Source organism: Sciurus vulgaris (assembly GCF_902686455.1).
Source record: "Sciurus vulgaris genome assembly, chromosome: 4".
NCBI lineage: Eukaryota > Metazoa > Chordata > Mammalia > Rodentia > Sciuridae > Sciurus > Sciurus vulgaris.
This window is the reverse complement of record NC_136464.1, coordinates 186424377-186451071: the sequence shown is the minus strand read 5'-3', so window position 1 is coordinate 186451071 and position 26695 is coordinate 186424377. Positions and strand designations below refer to the sequence as shown.

The 26695-nt window shown below is 59.0% G+C and overlaps 1 protein-coding gene across 8 annotated transcripts in view; it reads right to left on the bottom strand.

The window, feature by feature from the left end:
• Positions 1–26695, bottom strand: part of ATP11A (ATPase phospholipid transporting 11A) — a 112001-nt gene that overhangs the window by 67544 nt on the left and 17762 nt on the right. The window lies entirely within an intron of this gene.

The window sequence follows — 26695 nt, the reverse complement described above, 5'->3', positions numbered from 1 at the left end:
AAGCAACCAGGGCTGCAGAGGCGTGAACAGCAGCCGCCTCACCGACAATCTGGTCCCAGAGATCCCAGGCAGGGCCAGCCTCTGCTCAGGCCCAGGTGGACAGCAGGCCTCCGGGGAGGCCACCAGTTCAGCCGTGGTCTGGGCCACACTGCCCCTCAGACACCACCCCGTCAGGTCCATCACGCTGTGGCCACCTGTGAACAGGCATGCTTGGCTGCTGGTGCCTCACTCCTACCACCTCGAATCAGACAGACCATTCCACAGAACTCATCCTTGAGGCCAGCATTTCACAGTGATGGAATTCTGCTGGCAAGGACACAGGAACTGAGGCAAGAATGACCAACCACTCCAGCACTTGTTTTACACCCCAAAGGTCCCACGGAAAGCTGCCCTTGATCTTGACAAGAGAAACTCTCATGGCCTAAGGGCTGCACCGTTGGCTCTGGCCACCCGCCACAGACGGAAGGGCTGCAGAGCCGAGCTCTCAAGCCCTGGCCAAGCAGCTCCCGACCCAGCACGTCCCCTCATAGAGGCTGAACTGGGCTGCTCACTACCCAGAGAGGGTCTTCCACACCACGGCCAGTCTCCCAAGCTGCCCTCTGACTCTGACTCCAGCAGCCACTTCCCAACTTCAGCCCAGGCATGAGGACCATGCACAGAGGTGAGCATCCGTGGGCCGCTTCCAGACCCCTCTGTGCCATGAGCTCCAGCTGAGCAGGGCCAGCGGCCAGCACCAGAGCGGTCAGGGCCCCAGGAGGTTCTGCACCTGCTGAAAAAAAAAGTGGGCCACTTCAGAAATCCAGAGACAGAAGTGAAGCATGGCGGGGAGCAGGGGCACACGTGAAACACCGCCAGAATCAGAGCTAGACTCCAGAGGGGAGGACGGCTGGCCACCGCGGACGGACTTCCAAGTTCAGAGCCAGACACAGGAGAGGGGAGGACGGCTGGCCACCGCGGACGGACTCCCAAGTTCAGAGCCAGACACAGGAGAGGGGAGGACGGCTGGCCACCGCGGACGGACTCCCAAGTTCAGAGCCAGACACAGGAGAGGCCCCAGCCTCCCCTGCTCAGGCCATGGCGGACGACCTTCCTGGAGAAGGGCTCCGGCAGCCTCTATGCCTGCACACCCTCCCATCACACTGGCAGCGCTGGCACTCCAAGGTCCTGTCCAGCAGCCTGCGGAGTCACAGCACGCAGCCGTCCCCAACGTCCCTGCCCCTTCCTGGCTCATGGGCCACCGAAGCACCCAGGAGCTGCTGCACTGCGCTATCGTGCTGTGGACACCTGGTGCTGTGTCCCAGTCCTCCCACCCTCAGAGTGGCCTGCAGCACACAGCCCTCCCACAGCTGGGTCACCAGCAGCACGTGCAGTGACAAGTGACGAGGTAATGGCGTGTCTGCGCTATAAACAGACAAGGCCGTCACCTTGGCCCCTGCCCAGCACTCCGTGGGCTGAGCACATGATTCTTCACGCAGTCCCTGAGATGCTGGCCCCTGGTGTTTTGGAAGACCCTCTTCCTCACCCGTGTGTGCTGTGGACCGTCTCCAGGCTCACCTGCAGTGGACCCTGTGATCCTAACCGCAGGCATGGTGACTTGCAGGGAGACCCAGCCCCACAACCGCACAATCCCCACACTGCCTTTCTGTCCTGGTCCAGCCAGAAGAACTCATGGTGGTTCTAGTTAGCCCTCTGCCTCCACTGGCCAGCTAGACCAATCCGGTTCACCCTCACGAACAGCCAGCTGCCTGATTTCCTGTTCTATCTGTGGGGCTTCCTCTCCCTCACGGCCCTCAAAGCACTTCACAGGTGATGGGCACAGGGGCCAGGCATCGAGCTGGTCACTCTCACTGCCTCTGCAGTCAGGTCACCTACAGGCTCACATGCCCATGCAGGAGTCACTAGCCTTTCTGCAAACTCTTCTAAAGGGACCTTCTCCAACAGGCTCCAACTTTCAGTTCCGAGAGCCTACAAATCTAATGGCTGACCACTGGCAAGGAAGCCGACCACTCCAAACCACCTAATTTGGTAAGGACAGGAAGGCCAGCTGCAGCCAGTTGAGGGGGGCTGGTCAAAGGTGGGGTCCAAAAAACCAGGATTCAAGTCCCTGTCCAACACTATACTCAGAGCCACACAAGTGGCCAGGGATGCTGCACCAAGGACAGCAGAAGTCAGGCTCCAAGGAGTCTGTGGATGGTAGGAACTCCTGTGGGTCTCCATGGTCTAAGCTGGGTGGGAACACCCTGAGTCTGTGGATGGCAGGAACTCCTGTGGGTTGTCTCCATGATCTAAGCTGGGTGGGAACACCCTGAGTCTGTGGATGGTAGGTACTCCTGTGGGTCTACATGGCCTAAGATGGGTGGGAACTCCCTGAGTCTGTGGATGGCAGGAACTCCTGTGGGTGGTCTCCATGGCCTAAGCTGGGTGGGAACAACCTGAGTCTGTGGATGGCAGGAACTCCTGTGGGTCTCCATGGCCTAAGCTGGGTGGAAACACCCTGAGTCTGTGGATGGTAGGAACTCCTGTGGGTATCCATGAATTAAACTGGGTAGGAACAACCTGAGTCTGTGGATGGTAGGAACTCCTGTGGGTCTCCATGGCCTAAGCTGGGTGGGAACACCCTGAGTCTGTGGATGGCAGGAACTCCTGTGGGTCTCCATGGTCTAAGCTGGGTGGGAACACCCTGAGTCTGTGGATGGCTGGAACTCCTGTGGGTCTCCATGGCCTAAGCTGGGTGGGAACATCCTGAGTCTGTGGATGGCAGGAACTCCTGTGGGTGGTCTCCATGGTCTAAGCTGGGTGAGAATGCCCTGAGTCTGTGGATGGCAGGAACTCCTGTGGGTGGTCTCCATGGCCTAAGCTGGGTGGGAACGCCCTGAGTCTGTGGATGGCAGGAACACCTGTGGGTCTCCATGGCCTAGGCTGGGTGGGAACACCCAGAGTCTGTGGATGGTAGGAACTCCTGTGGGTCTCCATGGCCTAAGCTGGGTGGGAACACCCTGAGTCTGTGGATGGCAGGAACTCCTTTGGGTGGTCTCCATGATCTAAGCTGGGTGGGAACGCCGTGAGTCTGTGGATGGTAGGAACTCCTGTGGGTCTCCATGGCCTAAGCTGGGTGGGAACACCCTGAGTCTGTGGATGGCAGGAACTCCTTTGGGTGGTCTCCATGATCTAAGCTGGGTGGGAACACCCAGAGTCTGTGGATGGTAGGAACTCCTGTGGGTCTCCATGGCCTAAGCTGGGTGGGAACACCCTGAGTCTGTGGATGGCAGGAACTCCTTTGGGTGGTCTCCATGATCTAAGCTGGGTGGGAACGCCGTGAGTCTGTGGATGGTAGGTACTCCTGTGGGTCTCCATGGCCTAAGCTGCGTGGGAACACACTGAGTCTGTGGATGGCAGGAACTCCTTTGGGTGGTCTCCATGGTCTAAGCTGGGTGGGAACGCCGTGAGTCTGTGGATGGTAGGAACTCCTGTGGGTCTCCATGGCCTAAGCTGTGTGGGAACAACCTGAGTCTGTGGATGGCAGGAACTCCTGTGGGTCTCCATGGCCTAAGCTGCTGCGTGGGAACGCCCTGAGTCTGTGGATGGCAGGAACTCCTGTGGGTCTCCATGGCCTAAGCTGGGTGGGAACAACCTGAGTCTGTGGATGGTAGGAACTCCTGTGGGTCTCCATGGCCTAAGCTGCGTGGGAACTCCGAGTCTATGGATGGCAGGAACTCCTGTGGGTCTCCATGGCCTAAGCTGGGTGGGAACAACCTGAGTCTGTGGATGGTAGGAACTCCTGTGGGTCTCCATGGCCTAAGCTGTGTGGGAACAACCTGAGTCTGTGGATGGCAGGAACTCCTGTGGGTCTCCATGGCCTAAGCTGCTGCGTGGGAACGCCCTGAGTCTGTGGATGGCAGGAACTCCTGTGGGTCTCCATGGCCTAAGCTGGGTGGGAACAACCTGAGTCTGTGGATGGTAGGAACTCCTGTGGGTCTCCATGGCCTAAGCTGCGTGGGAACTCCCTGAGTCTATGGATGGCAGGAACTCCTGTGGGTGGTCTCCATGGCCTAAGCCTGGTGGGAACGCCCTGAGTCTGTGGATGGCAGGAACTCCTGTGGGTCTCCATGGCCTAAGCTGGGTGGGAACGCCCTGAGTCTGTGAATGGCAGGAACTCCTGTGGGTGGTCTCCATGGTCTAAGCTGGGTGAGAATGCCCTGAGTCTGTGGATGGCAGGAACTCCTGTGGGTGGTCTCCATGGTCTAAGCTGGGTGAGAATGCCCTGAGTCTGTGGATGGCAGGAACTCCTGTGGGTGGTCTCCATGGCCTAAGCTGGGTGGGAACACCCTGAGTCTGTGGATTGTAGGAACTCCTGTGGGTCTCCATGGATTAAACTGGGTGAGACCACCCTGAGAGCAAGGACCCTTCTGCTCCACCTTCCACCAGGCAGGCCCCTGTGGCAAGGGCTGGGAGTGGTGCCAGCCTGCAGGCCCTGTCCATGCACAGGGACAGTGCCCACCCTTCCAGGCTGTGCCCTGCCCTGGGGATGCCCTCAGCTGCTTGGGCACACCATATCACAAGTCTTTTCTGAAACACCCAGAACAGGCCATGGCACTCTGGCCATCGGCCACATCTAGCTGATAAGGGCAGGTGGTACAGAGTGTGTGCAGTGGGTTCTCCTCCTACACCAGTCCAGGAACTGCAGAAAAGACTGCTGAATGGACAAATCAAAACTCACACTGTACCAAATTAGCCCTCTTCCTTCCCAGGCAAGAAATCTTAATGTCAGCTGGATTTTATCAGATTCAGGCCAAAGCAATAAACGCTGATTGACAAGAAAGTGAACAGCCCCACCCACAACTGCAGTCCAACAGCCTGAGTTGGCACAGGGAGGCCGAGACTGCCAGCCAGAGAGGACGGTGCCAGCTCATGGGTGCACTTGCTGCCTGTGAACTGGCTGAAAGGAAACTGGCCATGTGTGCATATGTCAAGATAGAATCTCTTTAAAAGGAACATTTAAAGGGCAACGTCCCTTAATGACCTAAACTTAATGACCCAAGTGTGAAGTCAAGGGGACCCCATCTGCGCATGACTCTGTCTGGGATGTGAAAACCTCTTTCACTTACATAACCAGAAACTCCCCTCCCTGCCCCTGGTCCTCTTGCAGCTCACTGCTCCTGTGATCCCTGTGGCCAGGCAGGTGAGCCAGACTCTGCACACTGCACCACACAGAGCGAGGAGCAAAGTCGGGCAGGAGCCCTGGCCCCGGCCTTTCCCTGGGCTCTGCCCCTAGCAGCTCTAGAAAACTGAGAGAAGAAAGGAAAGGCAGCGTTGGCCCAGCTCCTGAGCTGCTGTGTGGAAGGGCAGAGCGGGGAGGCCTCCTGGCCTGACCACGAGGGAGCCCAGCTGGACAGCCCACTCCTTTCCGTGAACTCCCCCATGGTTGCCGTAAGGCGCTGGCAGGTGGCCACTGCAGTTCCCAGCGAGCTGATGGTGGTGGGAACTTGCACAGCCCATCGACCTGATGTGGTTTTGCCTTCGATGTGCACTTCAGATGTAAGCGAAAAGCAAATCCCACGAAAAACGCACAGCCAGTCGCCACAGCGCTCCAAGCAGCTACGCAGATGAGCGCTTTGTTAGATTGCAGCCTACTTTGTAGGAATCTGGATTTCAGGATCAACTTCTTTCTGTCTGGAAAAGTATGAAACTGTTCAACTAAGAAGACCTGAACGTTAGCCCAACGATCGCTGCAGATCTTCAGATAATCCGGAACATTTTCAACAGCAAACAAAAGATAAAGTGAGCCTGTCTCCAGTTTTTGCCTCCATAAATGAAAGTCCAACGCCTCCCATGGCATCCGCTCTCCCAGGACGATGGGGAATTTTACTGGTGTGAGTTCAGTGAACTCTTAACACAAACGGAGGACAGCGGTCACGGCTGGAGCGATCTCCCTCCACAGACCAGGTCAAGGGCACGTGCATCTGCGCTGGGTGGAGGGCCATCCTCTGGGATGTCGCCCCCGTGGTGACAATCAAGAGTCTAAACGCAGGGCAGGGGAGGTGGGCAGAGCTGCTCCCAGCTGGTCAAGGTCCAGCAAGAAGGACCCCAGTTCAAATCCCAGCCCCAGACAGGAAGGCGACTCCCTGGGGCAGCAGGCTGGGCTCTCCTCCACCAGGAGCCGACCCACCTGCCTGGCCCTCTGCTCCTGGCTCCTGCCCTGCAGGATTCGTCTCCCTGGGTCATCAGCCAACCCACCTGCCTGGCCCTCTGCTCCTGGCTCCTGCCCTGCAGGATTCGTCTCCCTGGGTCATCAGCCGGTTCTTCAACAAAGCCCTAGGCCAGAAGTGCTTAGGGTCTCAGGGCGGAATGTCCTGAGCTCCAGAGGGATGCAGCACTCAGTCAAATGTAACCTGGGAGGCTGAAGCAGGAGGATCTCAAGTGTGAGCCCAACCTGGACAACTCAATTAGACCCTGTCTCAAAATGAAATTTTTAAAGGGCTGGAAATACAGCCCAGTGGTGGAGTGCTTGCCTGGCAGGGGTGAGGAAAAGCACCACAGGTGACAGAGCTTTGGGTCATGTGCCTGCTGACGGCCACGGCTGGGCCTTATGGAGACCCTCCAGGGAACTCAAACCCATGGGCCTCCAGATTGAAGGCCATCAGCAGGAAAGGAGTTGGTCAGTTTCCTACGAGCACCACTAGCCACCTCCACAGCAACTGTCCCAAGCCCCCGGTCAGTTCTGGGGCTGCTGCCAGCAGCGCCAGCACATCCCAGTGCCAGTGAGGAACCCAGACAGTGCGAGACGGCTCCAGGCTCTGCTCCCACCCAAGCTCCTGAATCACTGAGGACGCTGCAAAATGGGGACGTGCTGGGCCACAGTCCCCCACAACACTGATGGGGACACCTGAAGGGCCAGTGTCTGTGCCCCATGTACAGGTGACGCTGTTCCCCAGGAGACAGACAGGGACGCTGCAGGCCGTGGTATGTTGCCCAGATGGACAATCATGCTGAGGGGACAAACGGTCACTGAGGCCACCCTGCTTGTTAGGGGACGTGAAGGGCGCAGTCCCCTTGGAAATGGTCAGCAGTTCCTTCCATGGTCACTTGGAACCCAGAGTAGCCACCGTACAACCCAGCGATGCGACCCTGGTGTGCGGCAGAGAACGGAATGCGCACCCCACAGAAACAGCCAGGACGGAGCCTCTGAAGCGTCCCCCAACGATGGAGGGAGCAGCGACACCCACACACCCACACTCCAGGGGACCACGGCCTGGGGAGGAGGACACTGGCAGTGCCCGGGGCAGCTGCAGGGCACCACGCAGAGCACAGTGGCGGTCACACTGGCCGGTCCCGTCCACCCGCAGCGCCCACAGGCAGTCTGCGGAGACAGGGCGGACGGGGGTGACCAGGGGCCGAGGGAAAGCGGCTGCACATGTTCAGAGATGCCCCTGGGGAGAGGGCGACGTCCCCAGGTCAGGAAGTGGCGGTCGCTGCACAGCTCTGCAGACATCCGAGAACCCGGTTCTGGGAGAGTGAAGGGTGGCAGACAGTCACACAGGCGCACAGGAGGGCTGCCCGCAGCTCCAGCATGGGACGGAAGCTCCTCGTGCTCCTCGGGTCTGTCCAGGTGTGGCACGCGCCAGCATCTCGACAGTCTTCCAAGCGGCCCAGAGCGGCCCAGCACGGGGCAGCCCCGTCTCCACACGGTCGCTGCCTCCCGCGTGGAAGAGCAGCTTCAGGTCCCCAGCTGCCGCACACGTTGCCGCGGCACAGAAGGGGAAGGCTGGGTGTCGTGATTGCTCCTGGAAGCCACAGAGCGCCGAGGCCCTCGATGTTCAGGGTTCCGCGAATCGCTCCACGCTCTCATGCTTCCGCTGAAGCGTAAACAGAAGAGCGAACACTGACGACGTGAGAGCCCACCTCTCCCCCTCCCTCGGCTAGTCCGCGCCTGCCCACGAGGAGCACAGCCCCAAGGCCACAGGCCTCGCATGCCACAGCATGCCTCGTGCCTGAGGCAGCCTCCAGGACCCCATGGCAGGACCCACGCTGCTCCACGTCCCCGTGTAAAATAGAGGCTGCATCTGTACCTTCCCGTGCACGTCCCTCAGGTACTTCAGTTACCTCTGCGTGACGGACGGCGCCTGATACCATCTAAAGGCTTTGAGGCACTGCTTAAGAAACGGGCCCCAAAAGTCTGTGCACAGCTAGTACAAACTGCTTTCTCCTGTGCCTGAATCTGAGGTGCAAGCTTATGAAACTGGCAAACTATCGCTGGCTCTTTGCGGTACAAAATCCGTGGATATTTGTCACCACCTGCAGCAACAACTTGCACGGGTCTTATGGGTGGTGGAGTGGAAACTGAGGCACTTCTATCTTTCTCTTTAGTGCACTGCTTTCTTGTTTATAGAGGATAGAGGAAATGAGGTTTACTTGCTTTGAGAGGAGAGAGAGAGAGACTTTGCTTAAGAGAGACTTTGAGAGGACAGGCTTTGCTCAGAGCTTAGAGGAAGAGAGACTTGCTACGCCTCACTTAAGGTCTGCTGCTTCTTACTGGTGCGTCCTGCATCCTGTGAACCAAGGGTGTGTCTACCTAAGGCGCTTTACTGATGCGTCTCAGTTCTCCGCTCTGTGATCTGCCTTCTGCCGCTTTTCTTTCTTCTTGCCATTTCTTTTGCTAGCTGCTGTGTGTCCCTACTAGCTGCTGTGTTCTTCTTTCTTCTGGCTGCTGCCGCTGCTTTTCCCTACTAACTGCTGCCACGTGTTTTTCCCTCTGGCTGCTGCCGTGCATGGGTTTTGCTGCTTCCCTTCTGTCTCGTTCTGCTTACACTTTTATCACCTCCAGGAGGCGGAGAGCAGGGCCACGCCTCTTACGCAAAGATTAGCAAGATGCTAGATGTCTGAGCAGGCACAATTAGGAGTGCTCGAGAACACATGGGCATACACTGTGTGCGTGGACGATAAATCACCTGAGGGTGCTTATGTCGATTAACCTCCTCGCTGCCGATGTGATCAGGCGCCGCACCGTCAACATGGCACAGCCCCCAACAGGAAACACTCTCCCCTGTTCCTGGAGAAGCTGTTGATTTCACGGGTGAGAGGAGGGCACTGATCAAGTGTCCTTATCTCAAGTACCGTAGGTATAAGAAGCAAAGACTGAACATTAATGAAAACCAGGCAGAGCGCTGCGCTGGTCCAGCTTTGATCAGAGCGTGACTTGCCTGTGAAAGTCTGCAGGCGCTGGCCGGGCCGTGCAGGGGAGTCCGACGCTCCCCTGGAAAGCCCACTGCTGGCTTCCAGCTGTGCAGAGGAGCAGGCACACAGGAGAGTCTCCCGTGGTTTGAACACAAGGGGCAGCCTTGGAGGCAGAGAACACCATGAAACGAGGCGTGGGACTGTCTCGCCTTGTTTTTAGCATGACCTACTCCATGTTCATCTGCATGTTCTGATTTTTAATGCCTTCCAAGGTTGCCAAACATCTAGCCAGCAGCATGCCAGTCAGCACTGCCCGGTGCACAGCTGGCACTTCCCCATGCTGCCAGGCCACGGGGATGGGGACAGGGGACTGCTGCAGTCTCCACCTGGATGTCCCCAAGGCCATGGGTCGAAGCTGTCGTTCCCAGCCCCTGGCACAGTGGGCGGAAGTGAGGTCATGGGGGCTGCTGGGACCCCAGAGCCTTCCAGCCTCTCTGCCGGGAGCGAGCAGCCTGCACCACGTGCTCTGGCGTCACGTCTCGCCTCGACACAGGCCCAAGCACAGGGCCAGGCAAAGGCAGGCTGAACGCCCAGTGGGTAGACGACCTCGGGCGTTTTGCCACAGTGACCGCACAGGGACCTGTGGGGAAGGGGGGGCAGCATCTTCTGTTCACACTGGCGCTCCTCTGAGGGGTCCAGGTTCAGCTGATCTGGGGTAAGAACTGACGGCTTCTGATCTGACTTCGGTCTCCACGAGCACCGCAAAGGTGCAGGGGAGCGCTGCGGACGAGGACGAGACGCTCTCTGGACACAGGGGGACTGGACCCTGCCTTCCAGAAAGCACCCAGGGAGTTAGGAACTGTCCACCTTGCTTGTTCTCTGAAAACGCTAGTGCCCGAGCTTGTCCCCGGCTGCAGGGGACACGAGGACAGAAGCACACTGCTCTGTTCCGTGTGATCACGGCTCTCCCAGGGCCAGGCCGCCCCTCCCACTGTGGCTGCGTGGTCACAGCTCAGGGCTCTGGGCCCCCGGAGCCCACAAGCCTGCAGCACTTCCAACGACTTCAGTGAGATCTTTTCCTAAATAAACAGCAGGCACCCAGCATGCCACCTGGTATACAGCAGGGGCCCACATGGTTGTGGAATGAAGTGAATTTCTGAAACCTGGTCATTTTCCTAAGCAACGCAACTAGCACGTGACAACGTGCTGAATGTAAACGTCAGAGCTGCCAAGACCGCCACTTACCACGGTTCAATCCCATCCCATTAAAGACACCGGACTCTCACTGTCCACCCACGTCTTGGAAATTCTGTCCTGGACGCGGGAGAGGACAGGGCCCCTGCTGATGTGTCCTCACCTGCAACCTGGCCCACGTGGAGGCCACTCAGGGAGAAGCAGGCCTCGGACAACACTGGCCGGGGTTGTCCTCTGCCCCAGCAGCATCTCCTCCTCCCCCTGCAGCCCTGTCCTCAGACCAGGAAGCCGAGGCCCCCTGCCCTCCCCAGCTGGACGTCCTGGAACGTGGCGACCACGCTGCCATGCTCCAAGGGAGACGCACAGGATGTCTGCGCAGCGCCTGTGGCCACCCACACGAAGCCAGCAGGCCACGTGCTCCCCTCCCAAGGGAACCTTCACTGAGGGGGTGGCTTAGAGAGAAGCCCCGACACATGGAATCTAGGCGAAACTTCTTTTCACAAAGAGCATACCTACTACATTCTGCTATCCGAAAAGTCTGTAAAAACGTTCCATGGAACTGAAAGTGTGTGACGTGCGCCCGAGAGGAAAAGGCACCTACCCCCAGCCTGGAGGCAAGGCCGGTCTCGGGAGTCCGGGTGGGAATGGGGCCCGTGGCCACAGGCCCAGGGAGCCCTGGCCTCAGATGGAGCCTCCGTGAAAACCCCCGGGGACGATCAACAGCACACGTGAGGCTGCCTCCCGGAGGGCCGTTCTGGGACTCAGAGAGGACGCAAGGCGTCCAGCCACCCTCAGCTGCCAGCCCAGGGCAAACCACCCTGACACCAGCTGGGGAGGGTCCCCGGCTGCCGAGATCCATGTTGGCTGCCTCCAAGCCTCCCTCTACTGGCCCAGGTCAGGCTGGAGAAGCTGTATGAGAGCGTGCTGGACGTGCCGAGGTCAGCGCCCACTGTGAACTGTGGAGACCACTGCACGAGGCAGGCCTGGGAGCTCAGGGCTCCAGGGGCCAGCAGGGCCCCCACCTGAAGAGGACGCTACCCTGGAGTCAAACACACGTTACAGAGGCTCTGGCCTCCCGGAGCCCTGCACACCCAGAGTGTGCCGCACAAGGTGCCGCAGGGTGTGGGCATCCATCTGAGGGTCAGGGGTCTTCAGGACTGCTAACTCCAAGTGGGGCACTTACTGCGACATCCGCAATCACGCCACCCCCGAGAAGGGCATGGCTAACCACACCCACCACGCCCCAGCCTCCCCACCCTGCCGCAGGCTTTCTTGTCTGCTGACGAGGAAGTGGAGGACAGTCCAGGAGGACGAGTCAGCGACGTTTATTACCATAACCGACCTGCGGCCTGACAAGCAAGGGACCATCCATGTCCCCAGAGCCAGGTCAGGGTGGACCTAGGAGCTGTACATGTGCATGGCCATCCCTTCCCAGGCCCTGAGCAAGCTCTGGAATGCTGCCAACCCAGCTGTGCACTGACCCTGAGGCCCGGAGTCTCGGTGCTGGCGGTGCTCGTTCCTGGGGGCAGGGTTCGCTCAGGTCCCAGGCGGGGAGGCTGACTCTGAGTGGACCTGGCTCCCCAGGACAGGTTGTACTGCTGTCTGACAGGCCAGTGTGGACACTGCAGCAGGGACAGGATACAAAGTGGACAGCCAGTCCTGTTGGAGCACAGACCAGACAGTGCAGACGGGCATTTCTCAGACATGGGAAAGGACCTCAGGAAAGGGGGAAGGGCAAGGTCAGGGACTGACCTGCAGCCCAGGCTGGCAAACCGCCCGGCACACCCAGCCTGAGGCCTGTTCTGTACAGCTCAGCAACCAGGGGGGTCTTCACGCTCTCAAAAGTCAGAAAAAATCAGAGAAAAGATATTCATGATGCGAAGGTCACAGGGAGCGAGAAGTCAGTGTCCACGGTCAGCGTTACTGCCCACAGTGGCCCCAGCTGCAGACAGCCCTGGGACACTGGCAGGCTGGGCAGCCATGACAGAGGACAGGGAGGGGGCCCTGAAGCCTGGAAGCCCCTGTCCAGAGGAGGACTGGGAGCATGATGATCGGTGCCTGGGAAGAGAGGTCTGGCCACCATCTCCCGAAGCCCGAAGCTGCAGGTCACCCGCAGTCCGCAGTGGACCCTCCCTGACTGGGGCAGTCAGCTGTGTCCATGACATGCACCCCAGTCCTGGTGTGTGAGCTTGGGGTGCTCTAGCACGTCAGGTGAGGTTCAGGAGAGACCCTGCAGCCAGGACCCCGCCTGGCCATCACTGGGTCACCAGCGGGCTGCAGAGGTGGCAGCCACGCCTCACACGGCCCCACTGCCAGGCGTGTGGTCTCCGCTCCTGTTTCCTTGGCTGGAAGTGCGGCAAATGGCAGTAGCACTTGCTGAGGAGGCTGGCCCCACAGCGTGGACGGGGGTCCTCCCAGGAGCAGACGAGCAGACCACAGGGCGGCCATCCGAGGAAGGAGAACGAAACGAAGCCCGCCTGGCCAAACGCCTTATTGTCGCCCTGGAGACCAGTACCTCTCCTGCAGCCAGAGCAGGTCTCTCGCGACCCTGCAGAGCAGGACGCTCCCAGGCAGGCTCCCAAGGGCTCCAGAACCCACAGCAAGGTCGTCAGGCCTGGCCGAAGGAGGGTGGGCCCTGCGGGGCCCGACTCGGTATCCGACCGCACGCCTGCCCAGCCAGGGTCAGTCTGTGAGCAGGCCACACGGGCTGTGCAGCCTCGGCCCAGGCCTGGTGCGCTGGGCGGGGCGACCTGCTGTGCAGGGGGTCCACGCCCCCCTTCCCGCCTAAGGGCTAAGTGCATCCTCAGTCCATGGACTCCGCGCTGGATCTTGAAAAGGCATTCCCGTGTCGGCGGCTGAAGCTCGATGTCCTCGCCCGTCATAACAGATGACAAACACGTCAGACACAGGACACTAACACACACAGCTCCACTAGCAGAAGCAAGACCCAGACCCACGCCAACGGTGGGTGAGAACAGGGCGCCAGGAGCAAGGAGCAAATGGACCTGCACACAGAAGAGCCCTGCTGCCCTCCTGACCGGTGGGGGCAGGCAGGAGAGGGCAGAGGGCCAGGGGACCCTGGATCCCCGCACCACCCAGGCGCCAGACACGGGGGTCCAGGGGCCGAGGGCTGCCTCCCACCCTGGTCTCCCAATGTCCTGCTGTGCCATCGCTGGCCCCCATGGTGACCCACGGGGCTGTGGCCAGACCTGTCTCACCACCTACGAGCACCTGACGCCCCCACAGCACTGGGCCAGGCAGGGGGTCCCTGGCCACCCATGGGCAGGACCTCCATGGCTGGGCAGGGCAGTCGCTGGTTCCAGTCCTTGAATGAGGGAAGCCAGGAGAGAGGAGGACCCCTGCAGCCTGCGAGCCCCGGGCACAGCCCTCGTCGACAGACGCTCTCCACTTTGGGACTGGACCACACGGAATGCTGCTTGGATCTTTTCCCGTCATGTCCTGTCAACCTGAAGGACAGTGAACAGGGAACGGCAATTCCAGGTGCATCACAGAGCCGGTCAACCCACAGGCCCAAACTGACGCCCTGGGAGTCTGCACGCCCCAGGGCAGCCTAGACACCGCCTTCCCCCCCTGACCACGGGGCACGCTGCCCAAGGGAGGTCTGACCACAGAGACGGAAGACCCCGTGCACCCAGTAAGAGCTCGACTCCCCGGCCAGAGGAGGGGCGGCCACACTGGCAGGAGCCCAGAGAGGGACCTGCACAACGTCCTTTCAAAGGATCAACATGCGTGGGGTGTGAGGGCACGAGGTCAGAGGGTCTAAGGGCAGGTCCAGGGACAGGATGCACCTGACACCCCACCCCGCCCCTGAGGGAAAGGCCTACCCGGGGCAGAGCAGGCAGTGAGCTGTGGACCCTCCTGGACCTGGGGCAGGCGTGCACCTGTGGCTGCCCGGAGTCACCAGAGGTCACGGGGGCTCTGATCACACGGGTGCTTCCTGGCTGTCACACCTTGTGCGTACTCCGGCATCAAGACACGAACGCGGGAATAGCCGCGGTGCGCTTATCATTCAGACATAACTTAACCTGAAGAGACCTCTCACGAATCGGGAGGAAAACGAACAGCCCTGGGGACGTACCACACAGGGCATGTTGACAGCCGCTCACGGGGAAGGAGACTCCGAAGTGACAGGAAGGAAAGGCGCCAACGAGCCTATCAGAGAAACAGGACAGTGCAACACCACGCGCCACCCAGGAGTGGGCGGCACACGCAGTGGACAGCTCGGGGCTGAGGAAGGGGTGCCGAGGAAGGACCGCGCCCAGTCCTGGTGGCCGCGGCTCAGCAGTGAGCTGGGCGGTGCTGGAAGCCCTCCCGGCAGGCCACCTCCGGGAAGGGGCGCACAGGCTGGCTCTCTTCCGGCGGGGTGAGCAGGGCGTGTTCAGAGGGGGAACCGAGGGTCCTGCCTCCGTCGGTGAGGAGCATGAGGCCCCGGCCACGCTGCCCAGCTCAGCGCCTCCCACGGCGTCCGCTCTCCCAGGGCCGCCTCCTCTCCTGCCCTTCTCCAGCTTAAAGTGGGTCCTGGCACCCTCCCCGCAGGACACCTGCCACTCAGACGGCCAGTGGTCACAGCAGCAGGAAACAGCGCCACCCAGTGCGACCCATGCCCCACAGGCCCTGCCAGCCACGCTGCCTCTCCCACCACGTGCGCCCGGGGGCTCTGAGGACCCCCGGCGACAGCGTGGGGCAGTGCTAGGTCTGGGCTGCAGGAGCACTGCCAACTCAGGAGGTGTCACGCCAGGGAAGGGCATTCGACGCCAGCGTCAGAAGCAGGAACGGCGTCCGGAGGCAGCAGGAGGCAGGCAGAAGCAGGAGGCAGGCCAGGGGGACGACAACACCTCTCCACGTGGCCTCGCTCCAGCACCTGGAGGCCCCGGAGCGGGGAAGCCCCACGGGTGGAACAGGCCTTGGTGCCAGGGAGGGAGGCCAGTTGGGCAGGTGCAGCCTCCTGCTCTGAGGCCATCCTCCACCCTACAGAGGGCAGGCTGTCTGTAGGTCCCAGGTGTCACATGATCTGGAGGCTCTTCTGGGCTGCCCAACCTCTGACCTCTGGTGGTTGGACCCTGAAGAATGGACCCAATCTGGTCACAGGATGCCAGACACTTTTTATGTCACCTCTGAAGCTGGCTGGCATGCGGCACAGCTGTGTATCTGGATTAGCAAAAGCAGCACAGACACGCCTGTAATTTTAAAATCACATTCGTATTCAGGGTCACCTGGCTGAACACACGGGTCCACTACATGATCGTCAAGATCAAAAGGCCTTAAGAACCACCTGGCTCAGGAGTCCTGTGTCTTGAGCCTCTGCCATGAGTACTTTAGAGGCTGCCTCCTCTCCCATCCCTCTCCTTTGTCTTGAGCCTCTGCCATGAGTACTTTAGAGGCTGCCTCCTCTCCCATCCCTCTCCTTTGTCTTGAGCCTCTGCCATGAGTACTTTAGAGGCTGCCTCCTCTCTCCCATCCCTCTCCTTTTTTGCACAGTCCATGCTTTTTTTTTTAATCTGCAAAAAGCTACAAAGAAGTCATCAAATGTGCACATAATGCACTCTCTAAGAAAAAGCATCATTTATTTGAAAAACTGCCAAAATATCTCCTTTGCCTCTGCAGTTTCTGGGCACTGCTGCCTGAGCCTGGGTGCTCACGTGCCAGATGGAAGTGAACGGGCGTTACTGTGCCTCGGGGGCTGTGGTGGCACCGGCCGTGCCACGGCCAGAGGTCGAGCCACCAGCCGCACCATGACCCGGCGCCCACTTTCCTCCCCAGACCCTGTCTGGGCACTGTGGGACGTTCAGAAGTCCCTCCCTGGCTCCCTGAGAATCTGCTCACACCTCACCTGTGGGTGAGTCGCCTGAGTCCTCTCTGCTGACTGACCCTGACCACCTCCTCCTGGCTCCACCTGTTTGCACCTCCCTGATCACCTGAGCGGCAGCCTCACCTCCCACACCAGGCTCTCCGGGCCCCTCCCTAGTCACCGAGCACCCGGAAATCACCACCCAAGGCCACACCTGCCGTCCATGAGCTACTTCTGGGTCAGGGGTTAGCTCTGCCCCACAGCAATACCACCTGGGAAAGCTTGTGAATGACAACAGAAACAAGAAGAAATTATCTAACTAGCAAACAGGCAAAGGCTTAGGCAGACATTTCTAGAAAGATATGCAAATGGTCAGCAAGCACAAGAAGAGCCACTCGGTATTGCTAAGGGTGAGAGAACACAAAGCAACCCGACAGCACCCCGAGACCCCTCACCCTAGGATGGCTGCGATCAGAAAGCCAGAGCAGCCGGGGCAAGGAGGCGGAGCAGGGGGAAACCAGCAGGCAGGCCCTGGAAGGGAGACGCCAGCCCAGCCACCACAGCACCGCCGGTCACGCCCACTGCAACAGGGAGGGGTCTGTACTCCCGCTTGGCACATGCCAAGCAAGTGCATGCACGCCAGGCCACCAGAGCAGTTGGCCGCGGGCCATGGGACGAGGAGCAGAGGGCCGGCGCTCCTGCTCAATTCTGTGAGGTGAAGACACGTAAAGCACTAAACCTACCGCCTGCACCCAGAAGAGGTAAGATGGTCGACTCTGCCAGAGTGGCTTCTCCCCCAAGACTCTGAAGAATAGTCCAGAGTGAAACAGCAGCGCCTGGCCTGCCCCTGAGATCTGCTGCTTGCAGGGGTGGCGCTGGCACTGACTGACGAAGCTCTCCTGAACTCTAAGATAGCGCTGCACCCAGGAATGGCTACCACCTGTCCCGAAGTGGGGGCAGAGCCCACTGCATCGCTGTCCTCCACACAGGGCACCCAGTGAGTGTCGTGACCGTCACACGTTCACGTGGCTGTCGACCAATGACTCAGGCAGTGGTGACCCCTGCGAACACATTAAAACGCTGGGCAGAAAGCGCAACACTGGATTCCACTGTCACCTCCTCGGCTGCCCCATTTCCCCAGGGCTGGGCCACCCAGGGTCCCCAAGCCCTGCTGCCGGGCCCCCAGACCTGCAGGCATTGCACCTTGGCTCCGGACGGAGGTGCTCCCACGACCCCCCAGGGGTCGCCGGGCGCCTCCAGTGCTGTGGAGAACAGCCCCAGAGCCAGGGAAGAAAGGGATCCACCTGTCGCCCTGCACCAGGCCGCTCTGCTTTTCCTTTCCTTTGGGTCATGAACTGCAGAGTGCACTACAGCTGCTGTGCCGTGGTGGCCAGCGTGGCCAGGCCCAGCACGGGCACTGTTGCTGGTTCGTGGGTCCGGAAGCTGGGGCTGGGCTCCCTGGTAACCGGCTTGATTGGCACTCAGAGGAACCACCCCATCAGCCTCAAGCCAAGTTGCTCCTGGCGCTGCTTTCTGAATTTTGGGCCTCCAGCACCTAAAACCAGTGTTAACGTCAGGTGTCCACACCCCACAGCCTTGCCTGGTGGCCAAGGCACCTGGGCGGCAGGTCCTCGCCTCAGGAGAGGGCCATCAGGGCCAGGCCTCCAGGGGAGCCCTGCAGAGAGAGCCCCTGCGCCTCTGGACCTACCGTGCCTGTCACACACGCCCGCGCAGCCTCCTGCCCACTGAGTCTGACCAGCGTGCCATCCGACTCCAGCGTGAGCCCGCTGACCAAGGCCAGCACACTGCCTCCCACTCACAAGCTTGCCTGGCGCTAGGCGGCAGCGAGGCACACGCCTGCAGGCAGCGCTTACCACAGAGCTCCGCCGCCTGCACCAGGTCCGCGGGGCTTCCAGGTCGGGTGGCCCACCCCACACCGCCCCTCCCAGCACCTGGCAGGAACGGAACGACGGAACGGCAGAGCCTGGGGCACAAGACTCAACAAGGTTGACGTCCAAGGTGGACACTGCCCTGCAGGCCCAGGAGGCCATCATCCAAGAGAAGGCAGCCCCAGCAGGTCCCATCCCAGCACAGGCAGAGGGGCTCCCAAGCGAGGTGCAGGTTGCTGTGCCCTGAGCTCGGGCTTCAGGCAGGGAGACGGGGCAGCTGGAGAGGATCGTTCAGGACGATGTCAGGCAGCACCCACAGCCAGGGCCCTCGCTAGGGAAGCGGTTCACCTTTCACGAATAAGCAGAGTCCACCCGGGCTCCCGAGCCGCTCCCGTGGTATCTGTGCATGCCCTGCGACCACAGGTCACTTGGGTCTATGCGGGCACCAGGAGACAGCTGCGGGCAGCCCCACCGCCAGACAGTGAGTTCCCAGGCACACCCTGCCTCCTGGGCTGCACAAGCCCTTCTCAGGGCAGTCTGCTCTGGGGCCTGGGCACACCTCAACCTCTTAAAAAACGTGTGTAGTGTTGGACATCGAACCCAGGGCCTGCAGCACTCCAGGGAAGCGCCCGCGACCAGCCTATACCCTAACCCCCTTATCATCTTAAAAGCTCCTTCCAAGAGGTATTAAATGCCAGTCACGTGAGAGATAAGACGCTTTTATCCTGGCCTTGTAGCCACTTCTGCAGAGCACAGGCAACAACGCAGGAAGGATTTGTATTTAGGTAGTTTTTACAGCACTAAAGCTGGAAATTAATTCTAGTGTGCTCACCCACAAACCTGCATTTCCATGGGAAAGAAGAAACCCCAACAGGCTGGCCTTTCAGATAACGGAGACCAGGGCAGCACCGTCAGCTGACGGCTCATGGGGCGGGGTTCCCAACACTGCACACGTGTAACTCATTTCGTTCTCACGCTGTAGCTACTGTGGTTACACAATTATCGTCATCATTTCCACTTTGCAGATCAGAACACGAGGCACAGAGAGGCTAAGCAACCTGCCCCAGGCCACACAGTTAGCAGAGGGCAGTGACTGAGTGGCCGGACTCCAGACCCCAAGTTCTCTGCCACAGCTGGGCCGTGCCTGGCTTATCCCTGGGGCTCAGTACTAGCGTGGGGGAGCATCACTGGCCCAGTGGCTCCCTGCCCTTCTCAAGCCACAAGTTGCCACTTCCCTGTCCTGCTGGATTCTGTGGCCAGCTCGGCTTGCTGAAACAACCCGACCTACTTACCCAAGGGTGCAGGCAGGTAATGAGGCCACTTCACCGCAGTCACCACTGCAGGAGCTGGCCACTCTGGGCTTGGCAAGCCATCGAAAGTCCTTGGACAGCCCCACCACTTTCCACAACGCCAAATGAGGTGCGATTTTTTAGAACTGTCAACATAACCTAGTGGCTACAGAACACTCTGTGGGGTAAACGGAAGCCACACAGAGCCCCTGCCTTCTGTGAAGCAGAACCATGAGGCGCTGTGTTCTCTGGTGTGGACAAGCGGCTCAGGTGGCTGAACGAGTCCACACTGGCAGGACTCTGCAGGACCCAGAAGCCAGTCCTCTAGTTTCTGCTGCCTGAAAAGAGTCACTATGGAATCAACAATGTGATCAAACTGCCACATGCCAAAAGTGACCGAGGTTCAGAATAACCCCCTGCATCTGCTGTCATCCACAGAATGCTGGGGATCCGCTCAGAGTCACTGACTGGCCTCACAGCCCACTGCACCCAAGTCAGAAACCAGCACGTACAATCACCACGCATCCGCCCGGAAGTCGGAGCTTGGAAACGCTGAGACCATCGTAGGAGAGCTCAGCAATTTCTCTTCCTGTGCTGAAAGGCAAGGGAGGGTTCCTGTCTTCTTCCAGGAGGCAGCCGCAGCCGTGGTTTGCTCTGAGTACCAATAAATGGAACGGGGCATGGACAGAGGTTGCCACTGCTCTGATGCAGCAAGAGGCCCCACAGCTGGCAGCTGCACACGCCATGTCAAGACCCACATGAGCCACCAAGTGCCCTGTGGGAGGAAGGTGGCAGCTGGGCCCTGAGTGGCCCCGGGGAACCAGCGGCTACTGCTGCTGGAGGGCTGAGGCCTACTCAATCTACTGCCCGAGCGTTGACGGCATCTCAGAGGACGTACACCATCTCCTTTCCCCGTGCTGCCTACCTAGCACTTCCTGTGTTCTTTCTGTGTGTCAGTCCTGCTCGACCCCTTGATGTGACCTCGCACTCAGTCACCATGGAGAGGGTGCATTTACACTCCTCATTTTACAGACAAGGAACCTGAGGAAAGGAAAATAGACTTGCCAAGGGTCGAACATTTGCTAAGTGATCTGGTCAAACTATAAGTGGGGCAGTTGGCTGGGCTCTGGTCTGACCCTCTGTACAAGGTGCCCCGCTACCTGGGGCCACACCTACGTGGCCCCCAGTATGAGGTGCACTGCCCTGACCTAGGCTTGCTCACCAAGGCACAAGGCCAACACGCAGCGAGGAAAGGATGTTGCTGGCAAAACCACCCTGCGGGTCCCACTCAGCCCGACGTGGATCAGAGGATTGGCAAGTCCCGGCCATCAGCCTCGTGAAGATGTAGCTGCTGCAATGCCTGCTTCCAGAACGTTCAGAGACACCAGTTGACTTAAAGGGAAAACCTCAATCCAGCATCTCTGAAATATCAGCGGAAGCACAGCATGTGAAATTTACATTTTTCAGCGTCCTTTTATAATTACTTCTCCCTTGAATGAAAAAGTTTTCTTCACCAAACAAATGTATGGAGTATCTTTTATTAGACCCAGATGGATATTTCCTTTTTTTACTTTAACTGCAGAAAAACAAGGAGCTAAGTCTATCCCAGAAGTCTGCTAACGGTCACCTCTTCCTTTAAAGCCCTCTTTCATGTTGCACTTAACTGCATAAGCTACTTGATCCTTCCTGGAGAAAGGAGGGCTGACCGCCTGATTAGCAGTTCTCTCCTCTTTCATCAGCCTGGTCTCCAAGCCACAGCACTGGGCTCCTGCCACTCGGCTCTGCATCCCGGAGACTGAGGCACAGTTACAAGAAAGCTCAGGCCCTGGGGCTGCTGCCCGGGTGCTCCATGCACCACGCAGAGCACCTGACAACGCTCCCACATCCACCCTGTGGCCAGGGTGGACCCAGGGCAGGACACAGGTGGTTTTTATGCCACAAAAACACAAGTATCGCTGCACAAGAGGCAAATTCATACCACAGCACTTTAAAAAACCGTTCAGTTTAGGTAAAGGCAGTTACTGAAGAGAAGCACTGAAGCGCTGGCGTGTTTTCAGGTCACGCTTCTAACCAGTACTGGCTACACCCGTGAGGTGACTTTCAGTTAGTTCAAAACAGTCGGCATGGCTGTCCAACCAGCCTCACCTTGACCTGTGTCCACAGCCGAGGTTCCCTGGCTGGGCACGTAGAACCCACCAGACTTGCTTGTTTAGTCTGTAGACTGGAAATAAGGACAAGATCCGTGTGATCTCATGCTCATGTGGAATCTAAGTCCATCTCAAAATGTAAACAGTGGTCAACACAGGCAGAAGGTGGGGGCAGGGCTCAGGAGAGGTGCAGTCACAGTGAGACGGGAGGGAGGAGCTCCGAGTCCCACAGCCCCGCAGGGCCACTGGTCACAGTTCTGTACCGCATGTTCAGAGTAGCTGGAAGGGACCAGCATGTTCCCACTGCAGGGACGTGATCCACGCTAGAGGTGATGGACATGCCAGCTGCCTCACTCTGATCTGCACACAAGACGTGCAAGGGTCCAAACAGCACACTGTGCCCAACCTCTATATAATCATGTCTCAAAAATGAACTTTCTAAGAAACCAAGGCACCAAGCAGAAATACGGATAAGGAATTTGGTCATCTCCAACCTCTGGTTCCTAAAACTCGTTGAGAGGTTCACTCCTCAGTCCGGCATGTTCCTGTACGGTCTGCTCAGGGCTAACCAGATACTCCTGACAGGCCCTCCCCTCTCTGCCGCCTGCTGCCCACCTGGTCCAGCCTCAGGTGGCACTGGCCAGCACACACCCACACCACACTGACCACCCTCTGTGGGAGCTTCATTCATGGAACAAATAGTATGTATTTGAGGCTGAAAAGTTGTCAGCTAAATCAGAAACCTCCACAGTCCTGTGCTGGGCTTCCTGAACGCCACTCTGACACATTCTCTGTGGGAGGAAATTTCCTGGACTACCCACAGCACAGAAGGTGGATGGGAGGGCAGAAGCTCAGTAGTTGGCTAACAAATGGCCTCTCCATGAAATGCAGAACTGCTAATGTGGGACTGGGGGGGAAAGGAAAGGGAGCAAACGTGCATGCCGAGAGCTCGGGGCAAGGGTCCAGAACCCTGGCAGGCTGCAGGGCTTGAGTCCTGACTGAAGCAGAAAAGGAATGCACAGATGGGAACAGGGACACTCACACTCTAGAGAGACATGGTTAACAGAAATGTGCTTGCCCTGAAGTAGGTTCCATGTGTAGAGACCCGTGCATTTCAGAAAGGAAAGAGAACGTCCGCCCCAGGAGGACCCCCTCAGAAGCCTCCAGGGGAACCAGGGACCAGAACATCCAGATTTCTTCTCAACGGCCGCTACGCTACTTTTCTCATGAGAAGAAGACTGCCCACAACCCAGGGACACAGCACACACCCGTGAGGAACAAGTGGCCACACTCCCCTCCACACTCAGCTCTGTGGCCAGAACCGAGTCTCGGGCCTCAGAAGCGTAGCCCTGGCCAGCAGGGGAGCGTATTACGGCCATGTCACTGCTCTGCACTGAAAGACATCCCGTCCCCGTCGCTTCCAATAGGATTCATCACCGAGCAAGCAAGTTCGCAAGGGTCCCCGAATCAGCAGCGTCCCAGGCTTTCCGAGAGGGAGGGGTGCACTGCTGCTTCTGGAGCCTCTGAGAAGCGTGCACTGCTGGCCTCCCGGTGCTGGACACTGCCAGACGAAGACAGCAGGTCGCGAGGCCCCACAGTGCCGTGTTCGGCTCTCAAGGCCAGCGAGGCAAAGGAGAAGTCGCCTGCTGTACTTGCTCAGCAGGCAGCGTCCCAGGAACCTACGGAATCAGAGATGAAGCTCAACCAGGGAAGAGTCACGAAGATGGCATCTGACAACCACCAAGCAGCATGTCACAGAAAGCCATGCCCAGCAGGGACAGGGGTCATCCGTGGACAGAAGGTCATCCACAGACGTGCCGTGGAGGCCCGCAGAGAACAAAGCCTCTGCTCTGCCTCCATCACAAAGCATCCACTCAAGTGCCACCAGTGTGGAGGAGGCCCGCCAGCCTTGCCGGCTCTGGGGGTTGCACACAACCTGAGCTGGGCATAGGCAAGGGAAGGGAAGGGGCCTCACTGCCTCCTGTTCACTGTGTGGATGGTGTGTGTGCTGTGAACTCACTAACCCCACCCATCAGTACACTGACAGAAAGACACAGGAGGGGCCACGGAGAGCCCTCAGGCCGTATCCCCCAGGAAGCTGCATGCACACCAACGGTGTGGAGCAGGTGGCCCGCAGGATCCAAGGACAGAGTCCTGCAGCCCCCAGCGCCAGGCCCCATGGCCACACCTGTCCCCGAGACAGTCATGAGCTGATTCGTAAGCAAGGTGTTGGCACACACGCTTCCCTCACCTCCTGTCTGTGGCCGTTTTCCAGCCAGGACGGCAGGGCTGAGAAGCTGCAGACTGTGTGGCCCCTAAGCTGAACACGCACTGCCTTCCAGGTGTGCAGCCCTGGGCTGGGGAAAGGGGTGTAGTCCTCTGCTCACCAGGAGGGCCCTGCTGGCGGCCTGAGGACCGGAAGACGGCCCACTCCCTCAGAGTTAAGTCACTTCCACACAGGAGAGAGGTACGCTCTGATTCCTGGCTAAGCTAGGAGTGTGGCAGTCCACCCGTGGCCCAGTTCCGTGCTGGAAGCAGACCAAGGCCAGCATGCATTTCAATCTGGCATCAGGTGAACTGTCCGTGGGCCAGCAGCCCCCAGGTAACCAGGCAGATCATGGAGGTGGAGGCGAATGCCGGCAGACCTGGGACTCGCAAAGCCTTCTGCTGTGGGTGTCTGAAGGATTCACGTGCAGAGTAAAAGCCCGTTCTCTGCTGTGTGCCATGTATCACATTTTTTGGAAAGTGCCTGATTCTCCCACTAGATTTTAAATTCTGGAAAGAAGACATCAATTCTTACTTTTGTTTTGTTTTCTGTATTCCCAGCAACTAGCATAATATCTAATCTCCAGAGGATGTTCAGTAATTACTGGCTGGATAAAGCAAGTAAGCACAGTAGTTAAACTTGCTAAAAATAGAGCAGCAAGTTATCAGTAGGAACAGGTCAGGTTTTACCCAGGCCTATAACACCAAGTTGTTTTAAGGAATTCACAGACACATGCAAGAGCTTTAAAGTTGTATGTTAAACAAAAAAAATTTGCAAAGTCCCAAATGTTTTCTATGAGATCTTCCTATGAGCCAGATCCTGGGAAAGATGCCTTTAGAATTGAAAATTAAGGACATATAGTATTTAGGAGCTGCATTTTTTAATTCTACTTAATATTTTCCTCATGGTACAAACTCAGTTTTGAGCTGACACTTGAAGACATTCAAAAATTTTAACACTCCTGGCCAGTCCTCTGCGCCTCTCAGGGAGACGTGGACTCCTCTCCCAGAGGGCAAAGCCAGGGCAGTTGGTCTCTCTGCCCATCCCAGGCAGGCAGCACGACGCCAGCTAACCACCAGTAAGGACACATAAGCACCCAGACTGAAGGCCAAGAGCTGTGGCAGCGGGCAGGTAATGACCACCCTGCACCCACTGACTGGGCGGGTCTGGGAATCTGCTGGGAAACACCCTGAGAAGTGTCAATGCCCCGAGACCTGTGCCCTCCCACAGTGCCCACCCCTCTCTGCAGAAGACGGACCATTACCCAGCCACACCCTGCAGACCAGTGGCAGTGCCCCCACCTGCTCCCTGCAGACAGACGGTGACCCTCTGCTGGGAAAACGCGGATCAGTGCCAGGACAGCTTGCACTGAGATGAAGGGCTCTCTGACCTTCAGGGGAAAGCCAGAGCAGAGCAAGCCCACCCTGAGGTACGGGAGTGCACTCACAAACACCTCAGCAGACCCACCCGTCCTGTGCCCTCCCCTGCACCCTGCCTGCCCCAAGGAGGACGCACGAGCAGTGACATGCCCAAGCCCCGCTCCTGAGTCCCAAGTGGCTCCTCTGGGATCTGTGAAGAGTACACTGGGCATTCGCAGCCGTAGGACTGAACACTCCCACCAGCTCCTCTCCCTGCAGACAGAGGTGCCCCAGGACCCCTGCCCTCAAGTCGTGCGACAGGAACTGTCCCTCACCAAGGATACCTTCTCCTCTCTCAGAGACCCCGCGGGACCCCAGGGCACCCTGGGGACAGGGTCTGCACCCAGTCAGGGTGGGTGTCCCTCGGAGAGGGCCGCTGTGTCTCCCCTGGACCAAGTCCCTCCACTTCCTGACTGCAGCACCTCAGACGACAGCCCACCCCAGACCCAAGACTCCTCGACCCAGACCATCCTCAGGGTCAGACAGCGGCCCCCATGCCAGAGGAGGTGCAGGGACAGGGACTCTGCACCACAGCTGCAACACACGCTCCACCCGCTGTTGCCGGGGTGACACGCCTATCCTCCTGCACGTCTAAGCTCTTACTGTCCGTCAGACCTTTCTGACTGCCCATGGCAGGAAGGCTGCCCACACGCCTCTGTAGTCACTAAATCTGACTGACCGTCTGCCACATGCACAAGATGCCTTGCGAGGCTCAGGTGCAGGAGATGCAGTGTGGACACACAGATGAGGCGGGGTCATGGGGACCCGGAGCGAAGGCTACGCAGCCAGAGCCGGGCGTGGGTCTCCCCAGAGAAGGTGGTCCACCCAGCAGGTGGAGATGGGAAGCCAGGGCGGCTCTCCAGGAGCCTCCTGGCCCGTTCCTGCGTCCCCAGAGCACGCTGGCCTCGACCTTGGAAGGTCCACGTCCTGCCAGAACTGCAGATCTCCCATCCTTCCCAGGCCGCAGCCTTGCTGCCTGTCCCAGCTGAGTCAGCTCTTTGAGGGAGTGGGCTCGATCACCCTGCCAGGCTTCAGGCCCACCGACTGTCCACCAGAGGCTGAGGAAAAGGACCTGCGGATGGTCAGGAGGCCATGGCCACTGTCCATGGCAGAACACGGGTGCCACCCTACAGAGGTGGGAGGAAGCATGGAGGAGTCGTGTGGCCACAGGAGGGACATGGGATCAGGCCACCTGCAGACACAAGACACCCGGGACCGACCTCGTGCCACCTGCAGCGCAGCTCCTGCAGAGCTTGCAGGCTGGCGGCCATGCTTCTAGGGCACACGCTTAGGAAGAACAGAGCGGCAGCCACAGCAGGACACGCCGACGATCCGGCCCCTGGCGGGTTCATCCATCCAGCATACAGGCGGGAACTGAGCAGTCCCGCCAAGCACGGCGGCACCGAGAAGCTGAAAGCCAGCGGGTCCACAAGCCTCGCTCCGCAACCCACGCAGTCAGCAGCTTCAGCAGCACAGGGTCGTACACGCGGCCCGTGGCACAAAAATCCCAGC